The sequence below is a fragment of the Anabrus simplex genome, chromosome 2 (genome assembly GCF_040414725.1).
Source record: "Anabrus simplex isolate iqAnaSimp1 chromosome 2, ASM4041472v1, whole genome shotgun sequence".
Classification (NCBI taxonomy): domain Eukaryota; kingdom Metazoa; phylum Arthropoda; class Insecta; order Orthoptera; family Tettigoniidae; genus Anabrus; species Anabrus simplex.
In genome coordinates, this window is record NC_090266.1 from 891,987,854 (window position 1) to 892,013,888 (window position 26,035).

At 39.2% G+C, this 26,035-nt stretch overlaps 1 long non-coding RNA gene across 1 annotated transcript in view; it reads left to right on the forward strand.

The window, feature by feature from the left end:
* Nucleotides 1–12,074: 12,074 nt before the first annotated feature.
* The window catches only part of LOC137498559 (uncharacterized), a 143,491-nt gene continuing 129,530 nt past the window's right edge, over nucleotides 12,075–26,035 (forward strand). The window contains exon 1 of the long non-coding RNA XR_011017842.1: nucleotides 12,075–12,186. This is a non-coding gene — a long non-coding RNA (uncharacterized lncRNA). The remainder of the gene's footprint in view (nucleotides 12,187–26,035) is intronic.

The following is a 26,035-nucleotide window of genomic DNA, read 5'->3' on the forward strand; positions in this document are numbered from 1 at the left end:
AAATTTCTTCAAGATAGTTCATTCCTTCGCACCAGAGTGTGTAATCATAGTTTTTAGTAGAGGCATCTGGTAGAGAACGTCCACACTTCTTGATCAATTGCAAACAAAAATACATCAAAATTCACACAGAGCCATCTTCGGAGCAACTGTTGAGTTAGTACAGTTTTTTAAAGTTCAGGCTTTCTCCTGTAGAGGAGTTTCAATTGGCGCAATATTTGAAGTAGCGGCGTGGAGGTGTACCGCCCGGTACAGACCTCCCCACCCAAAAGTCCTTCCAAGGGGTGACATAGAAGAAAAAAATTTTTGTTTTGTTTTAAAACAAAGTCCAAGTTTTTTGCTGATGAGTTGAAGAATTTAGAAGAGAAAAATATAACTTTTCAGTACTCGGAGGTCTCACAAGTTGTTTGATATAGGTGGGTGCGACTAGATTAAGTCCAGTTTTGAGAAATTTTTGTAGTTGTAGAATGGTGAAACACAAATTAATTCATGGAAGTAAAATTTTTCTAAGTCCACCTAAGGTTGATTGGAGCAAAAATGTAGTAATTGCGGATATGGAATGTCCACGTAGCTTAAGAAGTACATAAGCTGTTGATTAATTTTGACTGTAAGAACTGTCGCCGCTGCTTATATCCAGGGGAGGCCGCTCGGACCCCTTAAGTACCCTGAGATACACCTCTGCCGCTACTATGAGAGGGGTAGTCGTGGTGAAGCACGCCGCAGACGCGACGATTGTTTACAGTCCTCGAGCAGTTTGCAGGTGGTGTGCCGCACATCAGCCTTGGCCGGAAGGAGGACTCCGGCTCGCCGTACACGGGTTGACCTCACTGGAGTGGAGTGGGCCTGTACCCCACCTCAGTACGGTGCCGCACGGCTGCGGGGGGACTGAAACATTAAGATCTCGGTGGCAGAATTTTGTTGGAATATAATGTTTTAGGGTACTGTCTTGGAGTTGAGGCTGAGGGGCCAGCAGCGTGGAAACTATTATTTCATTACTTTTATTTTAATGCCACTGGTGTGGTTTAGCAGGAGATGGGAGCTTGGTAATGGCCATACGGAGAGGACAGCAGAGTAACCTCAGAGAAGGTTTCATAATATTTATACAGAGCAGATAAAAAATAACAAAATGTAAAACTATAAGGGGCAGAAGGCCTAGGATTTAGAGAAAAATATAACCTTTTGGGGTTCTTACAAGATGTTAAAGATGCAATGAGCAAGTAATTTACACAGGTTTCACCTGGGACAGGTGAACCCTAAGGATTCTCTCGGTGGCTGGATTGCTCACTAACAATGTCACTGGCGTTAAAAAATCCAAGACGGTGCACGGCCCATGAAATCTGGGGGCAAGCTTGCCCGCGGGAACAAAATTCTTGACCATAACTTGGTCTCCTACTTTTAAGTTGGTGGGCCTCCGTCCACGATCATATCTTTCCCTAACCTTTTCATGAGAAATTTTAAGATTGGCCTTGGCCTTCTCCCAAAGATCTCTAATATTATCTGGATCTATTGCCTCAGGTAGAATATCGCTAATAGACCACAGGTTAGAGAGCGGCGTGTTGGGTACAAACTTGAACATCAATGAAGCAGGGGTGAATTTATGAGATTCGTGAACTGCCGAGTTCAAAGCGAAGGCTAACCAATGCAGGGATGTATCCCACCTGGAATGATCGTCGTGATGATAGGCAATCAGCGCCGACCTCAGATTACGATTGACCCGTTCAGCCAGAGATGGTTGAGGATAGTAAGCGGAAGTTGTTACATGTGAGATAGATAGATCAAAACAGAATTTATGAAAGAGATTAGAGGTAAAGGCTTTAGCATTATCAGATACAATATATTGGCATGGACCAAAAGAAGCAAAGATAGAATTTAAACAAGAAATGGTGGACTGAGCGGTAGCCAGCTTAGTCGGAAATAACCAAGAAAATCTTGTGAAACCATCTACACACACAAGGATGAATTTATTGGCATTCCCCTTTGACTGGGGAAAGGGTCCGACATAGTCGATATAGAGTTGTTCCATGGGGCGCGACGCTTGGTGGGAAGACAAGAGCCCTTGCTTAGTGGACATGGTGAGTTCACTAAGCCAACAAGATTTACAAGCTTTTACTAATTCACGGATTTCTCCGTCCATACCCTTCCAAATGAACATTTCACGGATCTTTTCACGGGTTTTGAAGATGCCTAAATGCCCCCCTAGTGGGGTCTCATGATAGTACTTGAAGATCATAGGTACGAGAACAGCTGGAACCACAACTTTCATCTTCTTATCATGCCCCGACGGGCAACATAAAACACCATTCCTCAATACATAAGGGACAACATGTTCCCCCGAAGAAAGGGTTTCCATGATAGGGGCCAGCATCGGATCTTCACGTTGATATTTTTCAATATCCCTAAAGAGCATGGGAGCATCAGTTAGAATGGCATTAACCTCAGGAGGTATGGACTCGGGAGGTGAAGAACTATCAACCTGCTCAGGTCTCTATATCATTGGCAAACATACGGGTTAGACCGTCTGCCACCACATTTTCTGTTCCTCTTATATGCCTGACATCAAATTGGAAGGCAGAAATTCTGATGGCCCAGCGGGCTATGCGATCAGTACGACGCGGCCTAGCTAAGACCCAGTTTAAGGCTTGGTTATCAGTCTCCAAGTCGAACTTGACATGTTCCAGATAGAGGTGGAACTTTTCTAGAGCAAACAAGACAGCCAAACCCTCAAGTTCATAGATGGAATACTTGGATTCTTGGGCCGATAATGTCCTAGATGCATAGGCGATGGGTCGCCTCCCTAGTTCAGTCTCTTGAAGAAGGACTGCTGCCACCGCCGACGATGACGCGTCGGTTTGGACGATGAATTTCTTCGAGAAATCAGGCATGGCCAGAACAGGAGCATTACACAGAGCTAATTTGAGATCTTCAAAAGCGGCTTGTTGAGAAGGTCCCCACTCAAATTTGACGCCTTTCCTATGAAGTAAGTTCAAATTTGCTGCTAATTGTAAAATTCCCTTATTGAAATGTAGCTCTGTGTCTTTTTCGCTCTATTGGCAAAATTTGGAATAAATTTCCTGAAGAAATTCACCATACCGATGAACCTAGCAATAACTTTGATATCCTTGGGAGGTTTGAAATCACGGATGGCCTGTGTTCTTTTTTTTTTTTTTTTTGCTATGGGCTTTACGTCGCACCGACACAGAAAGGTCTTATGGCGACGATGGGATAGGAAAGGCCTAGGAGTTGGAAGGAAGCGGCCGTGGCCTTAATTAAGGTACAGCCCCAGCATTTGCCTGGTGTGAAAATGGGAAACCACGGAAAACCATTTTCAGGGCTGCCGATAGTGGGATTCGAACCTACTATCTCCCGGATGCAAGCTCACAGCCGCGCGCCTCTACGCGCACGGCCAACTCGCCCGGTGGCCTGTGTTCTAGAATGATCTACAGCGACACCATCGGGCGACACAATGTGCCCTAGAAATGACACAGAAGGCTTAGCAAAAGTGACTTTGGACACCTTAACTGTTAACCCTGCCTTACGAAGACAATTAAGGCCCTCTTTCAGATGATCAAGGTGTTCTTCAAAGGTCTCAGAAAATACGACATCATCATCAAGATAATGGTATAGGTACTCGAATTTTGATATCTGAGAAGACCCTATCCAGCAATCTCGTAAGCACAGCTGCTCCCGTGGGGAGCCCGAAAGGCACGCGGTTGTACTCATACAAGTTCCAATCCATGGCAAACGCTGTAAGATGTTTAGATTCTTCAGCCAGAGGTATCTGATTATAAGCCTGATTAAGATCTAAGATGGTAAAGAACTTAGCATTTCGAAACCATGAGAAACAAGAGTGAAGGTCTGGAAGGGGCACAGATTGTAACACCACCTTCCGATTGAGAGCCCTGTAATCAATCACAGGCCTGAAGCCACCTTGGGGTTTTGGCACAAGGAAAATAGGCGATGAATACGCCGACTCAGAGGGCCGAATAATACCATCTTTCAACATCTGATCTATGATTTCCTTCAAAGCCTTCATTTTGGGTGGAGACAGCCTATAAGGTGGAAATCAGACCAGAATCGAATCAGACACCTGAATCTTGTATTCGATAAGGTCAGTAACACCAAGAGCCTCGGAGAAAACATCCAGAAATGCCTGACACAACTTACGAATACTGTCAGCCTGCTCCTCAGGTAGATGTCTAAGGTCTAACAACATCTCATCCTGAGTAGGCGAAACCGATGAACATGACACAGAGCTAAATTTCAATAAGGGAATTTTACAATTAGCAGCAAATTTGAACGTGCACGACTTGCTCTGAATGTCGAGCACTAGGCCAGTAAAAGACATGAAATCCGCTCCCAAAATAATGGGGCAAGACAAGTGTTTAGCCACCAACTGTTTAACCTTCCAAGTAAATTTAGGAATTCTAATTTTGACATACAGAAAACCTAAAATTTCTAATGGGGATGAGTTCGCCGAAACATATTGAACCGAAGTCGAACAAAAATCAGGAAGTTTACAAACAGTTTTCAATTTGGAGTATGACTCGGCCGAAATAATGGAACACACGCTGCCAGAATCTAAAAGAGCAGTTACAGGTTCATTATTCAATTCAATCTTGAGAAATGGAACAGGTACGGGGGTATCCGCCGCAATCCTAAGACATTCTTTGGGACATACAAATGGGAATGTAGAACAGTTCTGATTTTTCCCTGAATTTTTGTCGGATTTAACCTGGGCTGAGCCTTGAAAAGATGAATCTGCCGGCTCAGCTGGAGCCACTAGTCACTTATGATTGTTGGTGGAAGTTGCACCCGAAATTGAGCAGGAGGGTGTGCTATTCGAATTCGGGCAATTTTTTGCAATATGGGAGAACGCGCCACATCTAAAACAGCCTTGGGATGACCCTGCTCCCTTGTTTGTCCCATTGGATTTAATCAAGGGGCACTTGTTCCGAAGATGATCTGCTGAGCCACAAGCATAACATTTGCGAGTGGTGACGGTTCGGCGAGGCGGAGGCCGAAAGTTACCTGAAGACGGAGGGGGCTCCCTCGCAACACGTAATGTGTCTGCATACCTAACCCCTTCGGCTGACACAGCCATAGCTTCGAGCTCGGCAAAAGTTTGCGGACGCGACGCAAAACACAAGTAGGACCTGTAAGACGGTGAAATTCCTTCCACAATGGCCTGTACAATCTGATCTTCCGGGAAGTGAAGAGCAAACACCCTGGTATAGAATTTAATATCTTAGATGAAGACGGCAAGGTTTTCATCCATACGTTGTACACGGTAATAGTACTTCTGAATTAGTGATGACCTAGCCTTAGCTGGAATAAAATTACCTAACAAATGGGCATGGAATTCTTCTATGGGTGACTGTTCAGCAATTGCCCTATCTATCTTGTCTGATAGAACCCCAATTGAATAGGGATAGATCTGCAAAATTTGACACGGAGAAAGTGAAAAAACAAGGGCATGATCTTGGAATTCAACTAAAAACCTTAAGAATGAAATAACGTCACTGGTAGACTTAACAGAAAACTTAGAAATACCCCTGAGCAACATTGCTAATGGATGAGGCAAACTGCTGAACCCTGGTGACATAGTAGGTAGAGGCCTAAGTGGCGAAGAAGCTAATTCAGAACATGCATTATTCAAAGAGGTACGGCGTTCAGACTCATTGTCTAACGGGGAAGAGGTTTGTTGCACTCCTACTGATTTCCTATTTTCTTCTCCTTTAGGAGAGTCTTCCTCGTTAACTACGTTTACCGTAGCGGGTTGGTCGGTTTTGGGAGGGACTGCCCCAGTTAACAAGAGGCTAACCTTACCAGACAAATCAGAAAGGTTTTCGAAACAACACTAGCTTCCTTCCTTTGAATGTCATTCAACTTTAGAAACAACAGATCGTTAACTCTATTAGAAAAATGAAACAATCTAGCTTGCACACATTTAAGTTGATTTGGAGAGGGATCATTTTCTTCAAAAACATTAACTACAGATGCTAGCTCAGTAGTATTATCAGTGATCGTGGAGAGAGCGTCGTCAATCTCTTTCTCTCTCAAGGTGGGGATGGAAATGGGCAAATCAAGGGACTCTTTAAGCTTGTTGGTATCTACTGCAACTGTGCCTCCAGATTGCACATTTCTAATTGTTAATTCATAGATTAATTCCTCCTTGCGCAAATAGCCAGGATGGACGACATCGCGAGGGCTGGGCATGATGACAGAACTTTACAAATTTAGAAAAATCGAAAAACTCCAGCGACGGAGAAAATTGTTAAAGTTCGAATCAAAAGCAATATTTAGCCGTCAAAAGGGGCTAAATTGAGACCCATTCAACCACGCTCTGCTACCACTTGTTCCGAGGTATCTGTGGAACAGCAGAGGTGAAAGAAGATGCGGGCTGGAATGGTTCTAACTACAAGTTCGAAAGATGAATTAAAATTTCAACAAAGGTTATATTTTCTAAACTTAACAATGGTAACATAGAATTTGAAAACTTAACAAGCCAACAACAAGCCAAAATCAAATACAAAGAAATTACAAGTGTTAGGGGATAATTACAAGGTCTGGGCTTCGAGCCCCACAATCACAATCCTTGAGCTATTAGCCCAACTTTACCAAGGTACAAAATTGAACAAAGGGGCAGAAAACCCCATCATGCCAAGGAGCACTTGCTCCAAATTACAATGTTAAGCCTCCTAGAGGCACACAGAAATCAAATTTAGGAAAGAGCAGACCCGCTCTCAAAGTTCAAGCCTATCAAAGGCCACAACGAATTTCACATCTATCTGCCCTCAAGGCACACAAAGAAACAGGGGTATTTAATACCCAACCTACAGGACCTTCGCAATGAAAATAAAACAACAGGTTAAGTTACTGGCCCAAAGTACAGAGAGGACTGGAGGCGTGAACTTGCACTCCAAATACACTTTTAAAACCTAAGTGGCTTTAGGCCGATACACAGGGGCTAGTCCCAAGCTAGGGAGGTGACCCGTACGAGAAAACTTTAATACATTAAGGAAGAGAAGAAACGGTTATAAAAACGTGGTCACCTCAATTTCAAAACGAAGGGGAGTTCGAGAGGGTAAAGCACTCTCTATCCCCGCTTTACAGTGAAAGAGATTTGTAGTGTTTATATAGACAGAAGAGGAATTTACCTTTCAAAAGTGGTAGGTTACATATTAAATGTTTCGAACCTTCCCCGAGAGTTAAATTGCTGAGCTAGCAAGAAATAAAGATGTTAAAGATGTTGTAGAAGAACTGCTGCTTGAAGAAAGGGGCGCTTCCTGCCTCCTGCTACATATTCACACACTGAGTTAGATGTTATACTAGTGGCCAGGAGACAGGAAAATCAGCAGTTTTATACCCTCATGGAAAATTCGAGACCTTTCAAGAATGTATACACACACCCCCTCAACCCCCCTCAACTTTATTGGATAGCTTAGAGCTACATATCCATATCGAAGAAGACATACATGATTGGCTGAAAATTAATTAAAGAAATTTGGGATTGGCTAAGTTCAAAACTGGCAGAAGGAAGGATTAATATTGTCAACCCAAAAAATAAAAGAACAAAATTTAGTAAAGACAACAACTTCTGAATACAAAATTTCTTCAAGAAAGTTCATTCCTTCACACCAGAGTGCGTAATCATAGTTTTTAGTAGAGGCATCTGGTAAAGAATGTCCACACTTCTTGATCAATTACAAACAAAAATACATCAAAATTCACACAGAGCCATCTTCGGAGAAACTGTTGAGTTAATACAGTTTTTTAAAGTTCAGGCTTTCTCCTGTAGAGGAGTTTCAATTGGCGCAATATTTGAACTAGCGGCGTGGAGGTGTACCACCCGGTACACTTATATCTAATAAATAAATGAATAAATAATAATTAATTAATACCATATTATGAAACATATTTCGGAATTAGGAAAGTAAGTCGGTATGGAGGGGGGGGGGGCGTGCAGATGTAGCCATTCCTTAAAGGAAAATAGCAGGTGGCACAGTAGACAGTCGAGAAAAATAAACCAGACTTGAAATGGCACACTAGTTGGAAAAGGTTCGCCATCCCTGTCTTAGACAAATTCCACCTTTCTTTTTGAATAATGCTGTGTTTGAAACTTCTCAACCTCCTATGCCATCACTGACTATGTCACCCGGTTTCAGTAGTTTGCCTCATCCATTGGCTATGTTCTTAAGGGCATTTCAAAATTTTCAGTAAACTCAACTAATGAAGTCATTTCATTCCTAAGGTTCTTAGTAGAATTTCAAGACCATACGTTACTGATTTCCCTATCTCATTCCCAAATACTTCAAATTATGTATCCTTATTCTGTAGGCGTCCTATCGGACAAAATAGTCAAAGCCATAGCTGATCGATCATCTATAGAAGACTTCCACGCCCACCTCCTGGCAAACTTTATTCCGGTCAGAGCAATGTCATCATTAATCCAAAAGTTCTATTTTAGAGTACAGCGATTGGATGAAAACCTTGCAGACTTTATCCAAGATATCAAATTTTACACCAGGGTGTTCGCTCTTCATTTCTCTGAAGACCAAATAGTGCAAACTATTGTCGAAGGTATTTCTCTGCCCTATAGGTCGTATCTATGTTTCACATCTCATCCCAAAATCTTTTCTGAATTACAGGCAATGACTGTGTCAGCAGAAGGAGTAACGTACGCCGACACCTTATGAGTTAAGAAGGAGCCCCCTCAGTCTTCTAACAGTTCTTGGCCTCCACCTTGCCAAACTTTCACCACCTGCAAAAGTTATGCTTGTGGATCATTAGAACATTTTCGCAACAAATGCCCCTTGATAAAACCCAGTGGGACTAAGAACGGAGCTGGTACATCTCAATGTTGCTTTAAATGTGGCTCTTTTACTCACCTTGCTAAGAACTGCACTAATTTCAATAGCGCACCATCTTGCTCAACTTCTGTTGCTAAATCCGCTAACCCTGATAATAGGAAATGACTAGTGTCATCGGCTGAGTCAGCATGTTCACCTTCCGAAGGCTCAGCCCCTGTTAAACCCAGTAAAAGTTCTGGTAAGGGTGAAGTTTCTTCTAATTTATCATTTGAAGGCCCCAGAGAATGCCTCAGAATTGTGGCAGAGACTTCTGCATTTGTGCCATTCCTTGGAATTAAAGTAAACAATGAATCCGTCACTGCTCTATTAGACTCAGGGAGTGTGTGTTCCATAATTTCAAAAGAATGGTATTCTAGATTAAAAACATGTTGTAAATTTTCAGACCTTTGTACCTCTTCTGTTAAATGTGTTTCAGCTAACTCCTCTCCATTATAAATTTTAGGTTTAATTTGGGCAGATGTCACTACTGAATGACTGAGTAATATGTTATTTTAAAGTTTCCTAAACTGATTGGATTTGTTTGTTTTGTTTTGGTGTACATCAAGAAGTTTGAACTTTTCTCCATAGATGTCTCTACACAAAACTGAGGTCATGCACTCTGGTGCAAAGTGAAAGAATGAGTGATTTAAAGAAGTTTTGCATTTATAGGTTTTCTCAACTAAATTAACACATTGCTGACCGGATGCTTGAGCTTGTCACATACCCTGTAGACCGGACATTTTTCTACTAAGCATACTAGGGTGCACTTGATTATAAAAACATAAATAAATATTAAACCAGTCAATATTTTATCTTTAAAGTTGGTATGGATACTCTCCAATGCCCCTAGTAATAGTGGATCTGCCTTTACAAAACCATATTCAGAGTCAATTCCTAACACATCATTCACGTTTACATCGTTGTCGTCATCAGAATCACTTGAGTAAATAAGTACACTAGGTAAATTACGGCCTGTAGAGGCTTGAATATCACTTCTGCTATCACTCTCACATTCAGTTTCCACTAATTCATTAGACTATTTCCATTTGAACGATCATCGGCATATAATTCTAAAATATCGTCGTCAGCTAACACCATATTCCGCGGGCGCTCCATCTTGTCATTGACTGAACCGGCAGAAAGAAAGTCGACGTTTCGAAACTTAATCAAAGAATAAAAGAGGCTGTAAATAAAAGAAAAGTGGCAGATATACATCTACGATTTATTCTACTCAATGTGCACGTCCGAAATAGTTCAAGATATGGTCAAGAGGTGTCACAGGAAGACCGAAAACAATGTCGTGAATAAAACCGAGATTTCTCGGGGCCCGTCATCTACCGCTGGCGAGCGTACTACGAGATTTCTTGGGGCCCATCACCCATGTGTTAACTTTCATTTATTTTGGTACTTCAAGGTTTGCAACACTTCCTTCTCAACCCACCAGCTTTTGAGTATGGCCAATAACAAATTTTCTGTAATTATTTTTCAGCCAATCATAGGCTTTTGGTAGCTTCTTGTTTAGCCAATAAAAATGAGAGGGTGTGTCCGGATTTAGTCCAGAGCCTTCTCGAACCCTCCTCTCAGGTATTTAAGCTGCGACTTTTTCAAGTTACCTTGTCTTATAGATCGTCGAGTTATTGAGTTAACAAGAGGCGGCGTGCCTCATTCTTCGGCAGGCAGAACATCAGCCCAGGTAATGGCCACCCGTTTTACATCTCTGTAGCTATCTCCGCAAACTTACCTGAGGGGAAGGTTCTAATTTCTGTCTATGTAACCAACTGTTTCCTAAAAATGTAAACTACTTCTTGCTAATGTAAAATTTCATAAAGACTTAAAACTGTAAATCGGGACAGAGAGTGCGTTACCCTCTCGAGTTCCCCTTCAATTTATCTTGAGGTGACTATGATTTTGTAACTGTTTCTCTTCCTGTAAAGCATTAATTAACCTTTCTTTCTAGTCACCTCAGTAGTGTGGGATTAGCCTCTGCATCATCGGGCCACAAGCCCAAGTATGGTTTTAAAACTTGGTTTTTCAGGAGCGCAAGTGTACGCCTCCATACATTTTTGAGTTTGGGCCAGTAATTTAACCTGTTCTTCTTTTTCACGAAGGCCCAGTAGTATGGGTACTAGACACCTCTGTGTAAAGGTATTGTAAATTGTAGGTTATGCCTAGAAAGGCCAGAAATTGTAAGGTTTGGTGTAAAGTTCCCTTGAGTAGGCTGTAAGAAATTGGGAGCCAGCCTCCTTGGTAAAATTTGGAGAGCATGTAAGCTCTTTTCTGAGATTTGTGTAATAATGAGTGGTGCCTTTGGAAGGCCATAAAATGTAACAGTTGGAGCAAAGTGCTCTGGAAAATTATTTATTAGGAGATATCTCTACTTATACAACTAAACGCTACATTAGCGACTTGTAACATTGTAAATTTGGAGAAGTTCAAAGAACTTGTAAATTATCTATTCTCAGGTTTTCTATTCTGGTGTCAAAATTGTCATTGTACCTGATTCAGTGTTCTTTCACAAAGTGAAGAATTTTGTTAACCTTTTGATTTTCTGAAAAGAAATATAACCTTTATTTCAAAGTTTTACAAGAAGTTTTGACTTTCGTAGATAGACTCATTCAGCCCGCACCTTCTTTCACCTCTCTGCGTTCCACAGATAACCCCGGAACAGAAACTATGGACATTTGTGGGAGGTATGTTGCGAATGTTATAACTGGCATGCTTCTCATGGATCGTCCGGCCGATGCATATTTACTTCATTTGGAAGTTCTAGATGCAGCTAATCATTCCACAATTGCAGTACTTTATGTCAATACCATGAAGCTTTTGTGCGATGGTGAAGTTGAGCGAGAATGAATGTTATTGTCAATAATAATTGCATAGGAATTGTTTTCCAATGATTTGTCGGTAAAATGAGTATATATTACTCCAAACTATAGAGATCTCTCGAAAACTATCTCTTGCCTAGAAATTGCTGGTTTAGAATTATGTGAGAGTTTGGGAATTTTAAAGGACAAGGTATCGACAGGAGCACAAACAAGAGGTACATTGTCAGTTGTGGTGGAGAACAAACTCAGTAAGGTACTGAGTGCTATTGAGGGATACACAATAATGTACAGAATTAGTGCTATTTTAGTGGATAGCGGATCTGGTTGAGGCGAAGGCGACCCACAGCTATGCAGCAATGAACTATGTTTAGATATGCTCCTGTGATGTCATGTGACATAGAAAGGAGCTTCTCCCAGTACAAAAAGAATACTGAGCGATCTTCGAAGATTTCATTTTGACAGCCTGAGAATGCACGTGGTTGAAATGTACAATGCTGGCAGAAGAAGATTAAAAGGTACGTACTATAAAGAACTCAAACTTTGTTAGGCGGTGTCTTCTAACTTATGTAGACAGAACATAAAGCAAGCTAACACTTCGTTTTTTGGTTTTCTTTTAGCTCTCTGTCAATTTGTATGTTTAAATGTGTCGTGTATTATCGCTGATCACGTTTTAGTACTTAAACGACGTTTAATGTTAGTAATACTCTAATTCTTGCTACCTATCCCAAAAACTAATGTCGTATCTTATTTTCTAGGTCACATTTTGTTGTTCTTAGGTCATATTTAGCTAGTTTCTAGGGCATACTTGCTAGCATTTTTTGTACTTATTTAGGTCATAAACTTCCGAACCCTAATGATTACTGTGTTCAAAATGACATGTTACCAACTACTTTTATTGCATTTCTGTTGTTCTTGCATAGTTGATTGCACGTTGTTTCCTTTTTCATATTCCCTTTGTAACGTACATATATACACACAGCAAAATAAAAAGTGCACTAAACCAGAACATGCAAAATTTTCCTTGAGCACAATGGTATATAACTTGCAACACTCAGTTGTGTAAAAGCATGCATGCTTTGCAATGGCATTACTACCACATGCACTTTTTGAAAAAAACTGCATTGACAAATAAAAAGTTTTCAATTGAGAATATTATAAAACTTGAGGCTCCAATGCAAGATGTAAGTCCACTTTTTGGAAAAACGAGTTTTTGCGCGATCTTTGCAGAGGGTGTTAGTGGACAAATGCTGGTGTACTAATTTCAAATGTTAACAGATTGCAGACCAGGGCCCATCACACCATGCATAAGCCCTGTTCCTGGCCACTTTCTATCTTCAAAGTATAGTGCATACATACAAATGAACTGTCAGAACTTAACTAACTTTTGAAGGACTACTGCATTCCTTTTTGGAGACCTTCCTGAACAGTCTCTTTGTCTCTTCTGATTTTTACAACACCGAGTACATGTCCCTTCTATAATTTAAGCCTTCCTATTCGAACACCAACATAAATTGAGGAGCTAGATGCAGTAACAGCGTAAGTCTACTTACGCTGTTATTGCATGAATAACGTTTTCGAATTTCCCGGTCCTTTCACTACAACCCTATCCAGGTCTTAGTTCGCTAGGGTGTCGCTAGAGGTCAGGAGCTCACTAAAACTGGTACCATGTGCTACGCTGTTATTGCATGATGAGGCGTGCTTCACGAGCGGCATGATCTGTTGCCGCCAGTTCTTTGGCTGGAGAAGATGTCAGCGAGTGGAAGAGAAGGTTTTGTGGCTGGTGCCAATATTTCTATTGACATCACTGCTGATACATCAGTAGGCAGTGATTCAGAAGTATTTGATGATACTGCCTGTTTAGACGACAGTTTTAAGCCCAGGTGCAGAGGAAGAAAAAGGATGAAAGATCCTGATACTTGGAAAAGAAATATTGTAAAGCGTGCAAGAAACAGTGGCAGAAGTTACATTTCTCTCACAAGTGGAAAGGAAATCGGAAAGAAGAAATTTAGGAAAGTGGATAAATGTTGCAGGAAAAGGTAGGTTCTTCTTTACAAGTTCGGTTGGTTTTAGTCTACCTAGCGTTAATAAATGTAATGAATCAGAACGTTGTTTCATTTTATTAATGTAGTGGTGCTGTGAAGGAGGGTTGTTCTTACATTTTACATCTTTTTCAGGTGTTTTGAAACTGTAACATATGAAGATCAGAAGAATAGCTTTAGATCATTTTGGGAGGCTGGTGACAAGTTACTTCAGGATGCAGTTTTGCTGGGTTATATGAAAAAAAAAGGAAAAAAATCTTTCAAAAGCATAACCGATCTAAAAATAGAGATAATATATGGAGTTACTGTATAAAAGTGAAGCATGATGAGATGCCTGTTTGTAGACAATTTCTGCTTTCTCTATTCCAAATATCAGAAATGCGACTGAGGACCGTGCAACAATCCTTAAGAACAGGTAAGTGTAATATGGTATGTAAAGTTATTATGGATGTATGGATGTGCTTGTCATAGTTACTGTTTGAATAAGGCCTAACTACTGTTCAATTTTATAGGTGCTGTTCTGGAAGATCGTAGAGGAAAACACAACAACCGTCTGAATAAAATTGCAGATAATGTCTGGCAGCTTGTGGAAGAACACTGGGGACTGATTCCTCATCGGGAAGCTCACTACAGCAGGGCAAAAACAAACAGGAAGTACTTCGAGAACCCTGAATTAAACGTTGTGAAATTATATACAGCTTTCAAGCAGTATTATTATGATAAGGTGAGTAAACCTCTGAGAGTAGGGTATAGTGCATATCACAAGTACTTCAGGGAAAATTCTGAATATTCATTCCGACAACCAAAGACAGATACCTGTGATTACTGTGCAGAATGTGAGGTATATCTCAAAGCAAACCCTGATCATGATTGCAAAAACCATTACGTTTACCATAAAAAGCGAGTTGAGGCATACAGTGGGTTAAAGAAAGAGCTACTGAATAGTGTAAAAAATGAGGACAGCGATATTCTCGTGGTTGAATTTGACTATGCTCAAAACCTGCCTTTACCTCGGCTTAACGTGACAGCTCAATTTTATAAGCGTTTGTTGTGGCTTTATAACTTTAATGTGCATTGTCACAATGATGGTAGTAGTGCTTTCTATTGCTTTCTGGAGAGTGACTCTAAAAAGAACCCCAATTCAGTGTGCTCTTTCTTACACGACTTTTTAACAAGAAAACTACAGGAAATGCCCATCAAAAGGAAAGTTGTGCTCTTGTCCGACTCATGCGGTGGTCAAAATAAGAATAATGCTATGGTAATGTTCAGTGCTTGGTTGTCGAAAGATCTGAAAGTTGAGATTGAACATATTTTTCCTGTTAGAGGGCATTCTTTTAGCCAGTGTGATAGGAACTTCGGGAAATATGGCATTCTTCTAAAACAGGTTGAATGCATAGAAACTTGTGAAGAATATCTGAACATCATGAAGGACAGTAGGAAGCATCCAGAACCCTTCAGTGCAGTAATGGCGTCACATTTAATAAAAGACTGGGTATCAGCACTTCGACCTATGTTTCTAAGAATGCCCTCTGCTAAAAGCAACAGATTCATGATACAGAAGTTTGTGCGACTATTACCATAATGGTGTTGTATCAGGGTCACAGTCCTACACTCCTAACTATGTGCCATTTACCTTCTTAAAGAGGAATGCTAGCTTTCTCAGTTTTAATGATTTGAGGCTACTTGATGTAAGAAAGTGTGGTGTAAAAGCAGACAAAAGGGATGATGTTCTTTCACTAATGAAATACTTAAAACCTGAAAATGTTGAATGGTATGTGAAGGTCATGTCTGTGTGTAATGATCCCCTAGAGTCTGCTAATGCAGCATGTGAAGATGAATTATCCTGATTTTGGTCAATGATGCGGTATTTGAGTATTTAAAACAAGTAAGGTTTAGGTTCAGAGAATAATTTTGTAAATGAAAATAGGAATAAAAGTTGTTCAGAAAGGAATGTTTCTAATTTTATAACATTTCAAATATCTCTTGGAGGGGGGGCAATTACAGTAGCCTAATACCGTAGTTGGGGAGAGCACTGTAGCAAACTTCTCTCGGCCCTTTACGCAATAAAGGAAAAAAGGTGAATATTAAATAAAGAATAAATGTAATTTTTTTTACTTTTCTTTGTTGAATTTTTTTTTTTTTTTTTTTTTTTTTTTTTTCGGAATTTGTTCCTAATTTTAGTAAGTTTAGACATTTTGGAGAACTGAGGTGGGATAAACAGCCACTTTTGTTCCTCTATAGTGGGCGATCATGCTTTCCTAACTCCCTGATCAATACTAGTAGGTGGCAAAATATAATATTCCTGCTCTTCATGCAATAACAGCGTATAAAAGGAAATTTTAAATAACTCTGTCTTTCTTATTAGCTAACAGATCAATAAAATTCTTCGGGAAATACATTTCCTGGCTCTTTTAAATGTCTTTAAATGAAATTCAGGTTGATTCCTAATATAACATTTAACTCAGAACATTTATAAACTTCAAGCTTCTGTTTCTCAAAATAACATAAGTCTACTTACGCTGTTATTGCATCCAACTCCTCAATTATTAGCAGCAGTTATTGCGTCCTGTGATGCATAAGCAGTAAGCAAGTTAGAAACAATAATCTGATCATCAATATTGGACAAGAGTTCAACTGTACGAAGGGCATCTCGAAATACACACATATAAATATTCATACATGCTTCGCCTTTGTCACGTAAGTTGTAAACACACAAGTTTATCCTCCAACCTAATAATACACCAGACTCATCCGGCTTATATAACTCAAAAGCACAATAGCCATCGCCATTAGCATAACTATGAATATGTATTATATTTTTCTTCACTATAGGTCGAGGAGAACTATACACTGGATAACGTCTATAATGTGGCATTGCTCCGCTCAGAATGAGCAAGCAGCAGCTTGCATGCGCTTATATACCCCGCTAGCCACGCATGCGCAGTAGCACTGATAAGGGACTTAGAAACTCGCTAGCAAGTCTTACAGTGGCATCTGTCAGTCTCATTATTGACAGATGCCTTATCAGCACACACATGACGTCAGAGCGTTCAAGGACAAACTGTGGTTTCCTTATCTCTGCTGTCTGCATTAATTTCCCTGCTAGTGACATTAGTCTACATCAGTTTAAAGGGATACGTTATGAGAAAGCGACTATGAATTCTGCTGATAGTATAAGTTTGTCTGCTCACTACATACTCAAAATAAGTCCTTGTCAAAAATGTCCTACTACTTGACCTTTGTTTTCAGGTTCATTAGGCCATATTTTTATACCAGGAATACCTTCACAATCTTCTAGTCATGTGCACTATTATGTATAAAACCAGTTTTTAGAAAACAAAAAATCATTTATATTATTTACACTATTTACATTCGTAACACAATTATGAGATTCGTTTTGTACCATGGCAGTTCCAAGCTGTGAAGATAAGGCTGTATCCTCATCATCACTTGAAACATTTCACTGAAGATATTTCATCATCAAACTCTAAATATTTACCATAATTTGGACATTCTAAACCTGTATCAGCATATAATTCATGAATAATTTCATCCATGTCAAACACACCTGATCCCTGGGTTCTGCCATCTTGCTGACTGCATGGCTTTCTGAACTTTGTAAACATGTTGTCAGGAAATCCAAAGAAAAGCTATAAAATGAAGAATAATCGAAAAGAAATGCGGCTATCGACTGTGCAAAACCATCCACAATGGAGTTCAATCCTCCATGACCTTCAAATATTTCTGGTATAACCCAAAAGATGGCAGTAAAGTTCAGTTTGCAGCTAACACGAGATAACTTGGGACCCATCCGGAATGCACGCCCAGGCAAACATGATTTTCTCGGGACCCGTCTGCTTTGTCTTAAACACTCTTAAAACCTTGTTTGAACCACTGACAAATTATGGTATGTCAGCATTTTCAATACAAGAAGTAATTAAGTCAGATTTACCAATCAGAAAATGTAGTTAAGTCCAGTAGATTCAATTACAAAGTTGATTAAGTCCAATAACGCAGTTGCTCAGCCTTATGCCTAAAAGATTGTGTTAGAGGGCATGAACCTGCATGTCAGCTATCCTTCAAAGGTCAACTTCTTTAATAATATTTTTAGTCATGCTACCTGTTATTAACACTACCGTCCTAAATAATTACAAATTACACTCCATTGTTGAAATCATCTGAACCAGGAATCTGTTGCCAAGCATTGCTTTAATCTTGGGCATATGGGACCTGAAAAATAAATCTACTTATATGAGGGAACAGTAAGCAAAAATTGCACCAAAGGCTATTCTAAGCAGAAATATGACAGACTTATCTTGATTAAAGACGGAAAGCTTAAGGACATCAATCATCTACTACAGTTCGTTCCTCAGAAACACTTCAGGCTTTATAGAACAATTCCATCTGCAATATTAAACTCTGAAAAAGAGGATTATGGTAAATATGAGTGAAGATGTTAAACGAAAGAAGAAAGCATGGCAAGAATGGAATAGAGATAGGAAAGGAGGAAGTAAGGTTAAGTATCAGGAAATTAAAGGTTAAAAAAAAAAAAAAAAGTGGTAAATGAGGAAAAAAAAAAATGTTGGGAGAGATTCACGCAAGAGTTGGAAAAGGATGTTGTATGGATTGATAACAGATAAGAGAAAACCTAAAAAATCTACATAAAACAAGTGAAGGAAGAAAGTGGAAATGTATTAACCCAGAGGAAATAAAGAATAGGTGGAAAGACTACTTTGATGATGATGATGATGATGATGATGATGCTTGTTGTTTAAAGGGGCCTAATATCTAGGTCATCAGCCTCTAATGTACGAAGTGAGACGAAATATAATGACAATTTAGAAGGCCAGAAACCTCAACTGACCAGAATTCAAAACATGAGGATGAAGAATGAATGGGTGGATATGAAATTAATACAATCAGTGGATCCGACCCACAATGTCCCACATTCCCAGAAACTAACATTAAACAATAGTATTACTGACCAAGGGACTGCTTCTAAAGCCCAATACTGAATCGATGATGCTTGTAGTCTAAAGGGGTCCAAAATCCAAGTCATCGGCCCCTCATAATGGTACTTATCACTAGGAAAGTAGAATCATGGTATTTGACATGTTGCGGTACTAATCAAAAGTAGCGTAGAGTTGTGGCTTTCCACACATTATGGTACTACTCACAGGTAATGTAATGCGCACATGTAACACAGACCTAAGGTGTTTATCACATTACAGTGCCATTTACAGGCAACGCAAACCTATGGTATTCAACACATAAGTGCACTAACTACAGGGGCTCTTACTATCCCATGGTGTTCCTCACATAGTGGGTACTAATCATAGGCAAGGCAGAACCATGGTGTTGCTCATATAGTGGTACTAATCACAGGTACTGTAAAAGCCGAAAGCACACACTGTCACTACTAATCACAAACCTAGTGGTACTCTGCACAAGTAAAGGAGACCCATGGTGTTCCCTGCATGGTGGTACTAATTAAGTAGTCCCATGGTTCTAATTCAATCATCCCTTGGTCGCCCCTTACGACAGGCAGGGGATACCGTGAGTGTATTCTTCGTCTGAATCCCCCACCCACAGGGGGTTGTGTGTGTGGTCCGTGAGAGCTATTTTATTTCGCTCAAGTCCGCTGGCAAGCTGGTTAGGACCCCCTTATCTGCTACCTGTGACATGCCACATGGGAGTATCACCTTTCTCCCGGCTACGCCAACGTAGTAAGTTCATGGAAAAAGACTATTTTGATAAACTTCTGAATGTGAGAACTGATGCAGAAGAGAGTATAGTGGTAAATGAGGATGATCCAGAAATGTAGTGTAATATTTCAATGGCAGAGGTGGAAATCGCTGTTAACTGCTCAAGCTGGTTCGACGTATATGGGCTTTAGAAACTTAAGCCAGGAGCGGTTTGACATATAGCTGTACAGACTAGGCTAGCGATGTTGGAGGTATACATCTGTGTCTCATTTGTTGGTTGCCAACGTGAACTTTTAGCATGGCTCGCAGCACAGGGTATTTATTTTTTTTTATGCAGGGGAGCATCTTCTACCATAATACGACATTGTATTGGCGTAAAAAGAATCTGTTTCATCAACATTGATCAATGTGAACAGCATGGCAGCATCTTCACAAAGTCTGTATTTATTTAAAGCAACTCTCACATTCATATAAGGTAAAGTAGTGATGAGAGTGATCCGAGTGATAATGAAAGTGTTAGTGATGATGATAATGCACAGCAGGAAATTACACATGTGATGTAAATAACGATAGTATATCAATGAATGCTCATCCGAGTGGTCACGGACATCTGTTGATTCAAATTTTCTTAAAAAAAAAAAAAATTCCCTTTCACGGATAACTGTGACCCAACTAGTGTCACTATGAGTATGAGTGTTTTGGGATATTTTTTATTTATTTTGATGAAGCATTAGTGGATGTTATTGTTAAAGAGACCAACAGATATGCAGAAAAGAAAGATTCGAGAATGCAGTCCCTTGAATCAAAGGTCCCGAATGAGACAATGGAAAGAAATGACAAGGGAAGAAATCTACATGGTTCTTGGCTTGATCTTATGGGTATAATTCAGAAGCCAATGCTCAAATTGTATTTTAGTAAGGATCCCTTTCTTGAAAGCTCAATTTTCCCTCAGACCATAACACTGGACAGATTTGAACTAATCTCGAAATTTCATGCTTCATAAAATTTCACACCCACCTGGATTTCTAAGAAGGTAATTAGGCACTGTTTTACTTTGCATGCAAGATGCCACTTTTTTGTATGTAGATAGTACTACATATGATCTGCATATCCACTAATTTGAACAAAATCGCACAAGTCGTTTGTTATACGAGTAACTTCTAATGTTTGTGACAGCATGTAAAATTGTGATATTTTCCTAAAATTTATTACCACTGTTGGGTAAAACTTGGCCAACTTTTAATACTGGCTTGAAGGGTTAAACAAATGAAAACAGGAAAAGCAGTATGGATGGATGAAATATGTGTGGAAATGATAAAGGCAGCAGGACCTATTGGTCTACATTGGTTATATAGGCTGCTAAGATGTATGTGAAGGAGAAAGCAAGTACCAGATGATTGGTGTAAAAGTGTAATAATACCAGTATTTAAGAAAGGTGACAGGATGGCATGCGACAATTATAGCATAATTACACTGTTGTCATCAGTAGCCAAAATATTGGAGAGAATGATAGAAAGAAGGATGAGAGGAAGGATGGAAAGAACTTTAGAAGAGCAGTATGGATTTTGACAGGGCAGGCCAACGACATACCCTGTGATAGGTGTGTCATCAAGAAAGAACAGCAGAATTGCATTGTCATCAAGAAAGGACAGCAGGATTCCACTTTTGTTTGTCATATTTTGTATTGTGAGAAATGAAGAAATATGAACTCTGGACTCTGCTGGAATTATTTTTTAATGTAACCGGAAGAAAATATTAATTTAACTATGTTTGTGATTTTTAAAAGAAAGAATGTAATTTAGGGAAACATCAAGATATATGGAACTGTATTGCGAGAATTGTTTTGAAGTGATTTTTTTGTTTGTTTGTAAATTTTATTTAATTGATCATTTAAATTAATGTCAGCAAGCATGAAGAAAAGACACTTGGGACATTTCAACTTGAAGAATTATTTGAAAATGATTTTTTATAATTCTGTATGTCAAAATTTTAATCTGATGGAAAATTTTGTAAGGTGATTTTATTTTGAAGCATCCTATACTGCACGTGCAGTTACCGATGTTGAAACAGGTGATGTAATTCCTCTCGCATCAGTAGGCCAGGAAATGACCATATATGGCCATGCAATTGAATTGGCGAAAAGGGGAATCTAGTGGAACAGTGCCCTATTGGTGGACTGTGATTTGTCAATTTCCAGCCTTCGGCCGCTTCACATGCGGGATGTGATTAGGCCGCGTCTATTCCATCTGATCATCCCCAAGTGCGGATGCGCTCGAGGGCTCCCCTTGGGAACACCAGCTTTTATTGGCAAGTGTTATTTCAGTGCCATTTTCAATGTTTTCTGATTCTGATTTTATTTCATTCCTTTTGCGTTTCAGTATTTTCTTGCTTAATGTCATTTTCAAAGTTTTAAATTTAATGTGTCTGAGTTTGCCCTAGATTCCCGTTGTTTGTAATTTCAATTCTTTCACCTGCATTTTTAATCAAAAACCTTTGTAATTATGCATAAGCCTACGACGTTAAACTTTTATTTTTTCAAGTTATTTAAGTATCCTGATGAGTTAAGTATCAGTTGCTATGTCATTTAAATTAGTTTCTTGTAGTGTTTGTATTGTTAATTTTAATATAGTTGAGCTATAGGGTTTCTCTTGTAAGTCTTTTCTCCCCCATAACGTCATACCTTCCCATGGACCTCTATAGAGTTCCCGCATCTTCCACAATCCTTCATTAGTTGTCATTATTAGGCCTGTAAGTGTCCCCTTGCATCTGGTTCAATTTTGTGTATTTACAAGTTATTCGTCACGCTTCCAACCTTGATGTATATCAAACGCTACTTTTTTATTGTTATTATTTTCCTTATTCACACTGAGTGTCAATATTATTATTTTCTATTTGTATTTTCGTATTATTATTATTATTATTATTATTATTATTATTATTATATTATGTGTAGGCGTAATTATCTCGATTACAGTTACATACTCTACATTTTCCATTAATGATGGAAAACAAGAGAAAATAGGGAAAAGATCTGATAATGGTATTCCTTGATCTAGAGAAGGCATAACAATAGTGTTAATGGAGAAAAGGCGTGGATAACCCTGGAAAGAAAAGGATGTGTAAGGCAATCAAGGGAACTATTGAAAGCAATGTAGGCCTATAAGAAATGTTTCAGTTGTGTCCAAGACTCCAATGGGATGAACAGATTGGTTTAGAAACCAAACTGGACTAAGCCAGGGAAGTGTATTGCCTCTACTTATATTTATAACTAGCAAGATACCCGTGCTTCGCAACGGTATTATACCGAAATTTATAATTGAATGCTTATTGTTTTAGATATATAATCCGCCGAAGTTCGCGATGTGACTCGTTTTCTGCGTGAATCCGCCAAAATACGCGATCTTACTCGTTTTCTAATAGATTACGGGCATCCGGGAGACAGTAGGTTCGAATCCCACTGTTGGCAGCCCTGAAGATGGTTTTCCGTGGTTTCCCATTTTCACACCAGGCAAATGCTGGGGCTGTACCTTAATTAAGGCCACGGCCGCTTCCTTCCAACTCCTAGGCCTTTCCTATCCCATCGTCGCTATAAGACCTCTCTGTGTCGGTGCGACGTAAAGCAAAAAAAAAAATGATTACGGACAGTTTCCTCCCATTTTTCAATCTTTCTTCCCAGCAATCGATTTCGTACTTCCCGGGCTAGGTCCAGGTATTCCACCCGGTCAGATGGGTCCCTAAATCTGTACCACCTTTTCCTATAAGCATTTTTAATATGGATCATATCCTTCAGGATATCCGGCGTGGTGTCGTCTTGGGTACCTTGGCGGTACTGAACCCGCGGCCGGACACCATTCTTAGTCATTACCCGTCCCGTCCATGACCCGTTTGCAGCGCGGTCCGCACATTTGACGACGGTCCAGAACATTAATAATAATAATAATAATAATAATAATAATAATAATAATAATAATAATATAGATGTTCTGGACCCAACAGCAAGATGCATGACCGATAGCTGGTGGTAAATTACATGCTGCCATTGTCATTGTTGAGAATGTGACCAGCACCATTGTCGCGCGTAGGCAAGTGTGGGAGATTTTTGGCCATACGAATGACATACTTCCGTGCGTTATTGACCTTATTATAGAGGTGAAAAACTGGACGGTCAATCTCATTCCTATCGTTTATTTCAAATGTGTTTAAATTTTTATTTATATGCCAGGAGAAGGTACTGTAATCTAAGAACGTTCTCCGAAGGGAAAGATGGCTCTTGAAAACGAACCCAGGAAAGATTAAAAATGATCGGTTTATGATCAGAGTAAGTACATCGAAAATCTACAGCCTGTTTCCAGTCATTCGACCGGGTCAGGAATGGAATGAATAAAGCCCCATCTAGCGGCGACAATAGGAATTGTGCCGGCAGCCGAAACCTGTCACACTCCTCTGCGGCAATGATTAATGGATGACAAATGAAATGAAATTATATTGGACAGTGTTGCTGGAATGAATGACAGGGAAAACCGGAGTATCCGGAGAAAAACCTGTTCCACCTCCGTTTTGTCCAGCACGAATGTCACATGGAGAGACCAGGATTTGAACCACAGAACCCAGCTGTGAGAGGCCGCCGCGCTGCCACCTGAGCAACGGAGGCTCCTTATAAATACATTATGAACAGTAAAATCAATTGGTCTCAACTCCTTTTACACCCCACTGCCATTAAGTTTATTCCCCCCCCCCCAAATAACAGAAAGGCCTGTTTCTTTATATTTAAAGGAGAATCCAAACACCAATGTTCACGTCTATTACCTTCAGTTTTGAGATATAAGTATCCCCATAAAAATAATTCACGTTTTTCACTTCCTTTCACACTCCCCCCGCCCCCTAATTGAATTTTCCGGCAAAAACCTTGTTTCTTTAATAGTAAAGGATCTTCTAAATACCAATTATCACGACTGTAACTTCTTCAGTTTTTGATTTCTGTGTCCTCATGAAAGGAATTCAACTCCTTTTCACTCACGCCTCCCAAGATGATCCCCCCCACAAAATGGGCTTTTCTTTGTCTTCAGAGGAGATCCAAATACCAATTTTCACATCTGTAGGTCCTAACAACTTTAGTTTTTATTAGACGTAAGTATTCTCATACAATTAAGCCAATTAATTTTTCAATTCTTTCACCTCCCCCTCCTCTTCATTGGATTTTTCGAGAATACGTATTTCTTTACTTTAAAGCAGAATCCAAATATCAAATTTCACGTCTGTAACATCTTCATTTTTGAGATAACAGTAGCCTAATTAAAATAATTCAACACCATTTTCAGTCACTTTTACTCACACACTCCCCCCCCCCCCCCCCTCCGCCAAGTGCTATATCCGAAAACTAAAAATACACGTTTCCTTATTTTTATAGAGATAAAAATACCATTTTTCACTTCTGTCACATGTTAAGTTTCTTGAGATATACTGTATAAATTCTCATTTTAAAATTTAACCCCCTTTTTAATTCCCCTTAAGAGGAGTTTCCAAAAACAAATCGCCTATGTTTCTTTACATTTGCAGGAGATTCCAAATACAACTTTTTACGTCTGTAACATTCTACGTTTCTCAGATATTCTGTAGATACTGTCTTTCAAAAATTTCACCCAAATATGTCACTCCTGTTTAACCGCCATTAATTGGATTTTCCAAAAACAAAAAAAAATATGTGTTTCTTTATTTTTAAAGGAGATCCCATATACAAATTTTCAGTTCTGTAATATCTTCAGTTTCTGAGATATATGTACCCTCATTAAAGGCATTCAACCCATTATTCACCCTTTTACACCCCTCCTATTGTGATTTTCTGAAAACAAAAAAATACATGTTTCTTTATTTTTAAAGGAGATTCAAAATACCAATTTTCACATCTGTAAACGTTTAACATTTTATGATGTAGATACACTCATTTTAAAAATTCACTCCCCTTTTCACCCCCCCCCCCCTTATTTGGATTATCCAAAAATGAAAAATGCCTGTTCCTTTATTATTTTAAAGTAGATCCCAAATACCAATTTTCAGGTCTGTAATATCTTCAGGTTCTGAAATATAATTAGCCTCATTAAAGGCATTGAACACATTTTCACCCTTTTCCACCCGTCCTATTGGGATTTCCCGAAAACAAAAATATACTTGTTTCTTTATTTTTAAAGGAGATTCTAAGTACTAATTTTTTACATCTATAAACTTTAAAAGTTTTGTGATATAGATACACTCATTTTAAAAATTCACCCCCTCCCATTAATTGGATTTTCCAGAAACAAAAAAATACGTGTTTCTTTATTTTTAAAGGAGATCCAAAACACCAATTTTCAGGTCTGTAATATATTCAGTTTCTGAGGTATAAGTACCCTCATTAAATGCATTCAACCCATTTTTCACCCCTTTCCACCTTTCCTATTGGGATTTTCCGAAAACAAAAAAATACGTGTTTCTTTATTTTTAATGAAGATTCTCAATACCAATTTTTACAACTGTAAACTTTCAACGTTTTGAGATATAGATACACTGATTTTAAAAATTCACCCCCTTTTCACACTCCCATTAATTGGATTTTCCAAAAACAAAAAATATGTGTTTCTTTATTT